We start from the raw sequence: 2,765 nt of genomic DNA on the forward strand, positions 1-2,765 counted from the left end.
TATAAACATGTAAAAGAATTCAGTGAATTTAAAGAACACACAAACAAAGAAATCAAAGAACTGAAGGAAGATAGGGATAAACTTCTGAATGAATTCAGAAAAGAGCTAGAAATATTGAAGACTACTCAGGCTGAAATGAAGAAGGAAGTGAAACACTCAGTAAGCCAATTAGAAATGGGAGGAGAAAGCCTCACCAATAGGAAGAATGAAATGGAAAACAGAATACCAAGACTGGAAGATAAAGTGGACAAACTAGAACACTCAGGCAAAGATTATGAAAAATTGAAGAAAGCACAAGAATGGAATATGCAGTAATTGTGTGATACCATAAAAAAACCAAACTTGCGAATAATAGGCATACAGGAAGGAGAAGAATCCCAAGATAGTGGCATGGACCAGATCTTCAACAGAATCGTGGAAGAAAATTTTCCAAAGTTAAAGAAAGACATGCCCATACAAATACAAGAAGCATTTAGAACACCAAAAAGACAGGACCAAAAAAGAAACTCTCCATAGCACATCACAGTAAAAACACTAAAAGTACAAAACAAAGAGACAATACTGAAAGCTGCAAAAGAGAAACAAGTCACATATAAAGGAAAACCCATTAGGATTACAGCTGACTTTTCAGTGCAAACTATGAAAGCCAGAAGAGACTGGACCAAAGTATTCCCAGTTTTAAATGACCACAGATGCCAACCCAGATTACTATACCCAGCCAAAATGTCTGTCAGAATCGAAGGAGAAAGAAAAATCTTCCATGACATAAAAAGGCTGAAGGAATTCATGTCCATAAAACCAGCCCTTCAGAGAGTTCTGAAAGCAATACAAAGAGCTGAAGAAAGGAATGACTACACCCAAGGGGTTTTGGGAAGAAATCAATGAAGGTATAACTGTGGAAAAGTACAGCAATATCAAGAATATGAACAGAAATAAAAGTGAAAGGATTCAATACTTACCTTTCACTAATAACTTAAATATTAATGGACTGAACTCCCCAGTTAAAAGACACAGACTAGGTGACTGGATTAAGAAACAAAACCCATCTTTTTGTTGTCTGCAAGAAACTCATCTCACTTTCAAGGACAGACACTACCTTAAAGTGAAAGGATGGAAAAAAATATACCAAGCAAATGGTACTGAGAAAAAAGCAGGCATAACAATTTTAATAACTATCAAAATAGACTGTAAAACTAATCAGAAGAGATAAAGAGGCCACTTCATTCTGATCAAAGGAACAACAAATCAAGAAAATATAACAACCATGAACATATATTCACCAAACTCTGGTGCACTCAACTTAATAAAAACAATACTATAGGACTTTAAGACCCAGATTAATCCCAACTCATTAATAGTAGGGGGCAATACCCCACTGTCTCCATTACATAGGTTAACAGGGCAGAGAGTTAACAGAGAGACATCTGAATTAAACAATATCATATGTCAAATGGACTAAACAGACATCTACTGAGTATTACACCCAAGCACCAAAGGACATACTTTCTACTCAGCATCCCATGGAACCATCCCAAAAATCGAGCACATACTGGGGCAAAAAACAAATCTCAACAAATACAAAAAGGTTGAAATCATTCCATGCATTCTATCAGACCACAATGCAATAAAGCTTACAATCAAGACAAGAAGAAGCCCTAATCACCACATGAATACATGGAGATTAAATAACACACTCCTAAACAATGAATGGGTGAAAAGAGAAATTAAGAAAGAAATAAAAGTATACCCTGGTGCTAAATGAAAAGGAAAATACAACACAACAAAACTGCTGGGACATGTTGAAAGCTGTTCTTAAAGGGAAGTTTATAGCTCTAAGTGCCTATGTCAAAAAATCAGAAAGAACACAAATAAATGACTTAACATTGCAACTCAAGACACTTGAAAAGCAACAACAAATGAAACCCAAACCCAGAAGACAAGAAGAAATAACAAAAATCAGGGCAGAAATTAATGAAATTGAAACAAAGAAAACAACACAAAGAATCAACAAATCCAATAGCTGGTTCTTTGAAAAGATATACAAGATTGACAGACCACTAGCCCAGTTAACCAAAAGAAAGAAACAGCACCTCAAAATCAACAAAATCAGAGAGGAAAGGGGAAACATCACAATAGACACCAGAAAGATACAGAACATTATAAGGGAATACTTAAAAACCTATATGCTACTAAATTTGAAAACCTAATAGAAATGGATGGATATCTAAAGGCATGGGAACCACGAAAACTAAACCAAGAAGAGATTAACAGCTTAAACAGACCCATAACACAAAAAGAAGTTGAAACAGTAATTTAAAAAACTCCTGACTAAAAAAAGCCCAGGACCAGATGGATTTACAGAATTCTATCAGACATTTAAAGAAGATCTATATCCAATACTACTTAATTTATTCAAAAAGATAGAAATGGAAGGAGAACTTCCAATTTCCTTCTATGAAGCCAGCATCATTCTACTACCAAAGCCAGGTAAAGATACAACCAAAAAAGAAAGCTATAGACCCATATCCTTAATGAACATAGATTCAAAAATTCTCAACAAGATACTTGTAAACCGAATACAGACACAAATCAAAAAGATCATCCACCATGACCAAGTCGACTTTATCCCAGAGATGCAGGGATGGTTCAATATACAAAAGTCAATAAATGTCATATATCACATAAATGGGCTCAATGACAAGAACCACATGGTCATTTCAATAGATGCAGAGAAGGCCTTTGACAAAATTCAACATGCTTTTATG

Source organism: Nannospalax galili, unplaced genomic scaffold (assembly GCF_000622305.1).
Source record: "Nannospalax galili isolate Female #2095 unplaced genomic scaffold, S.galili_v1.0 scaffold140, whole genome shotgun sequence".
Classification (NCBI taxonomy): domain Eukaryota; kingdom Metazoa; phylum Chordata; class Mammalia; order Rodentia; family Spalacidae; genus Nannospalax; species Nannospalax galili.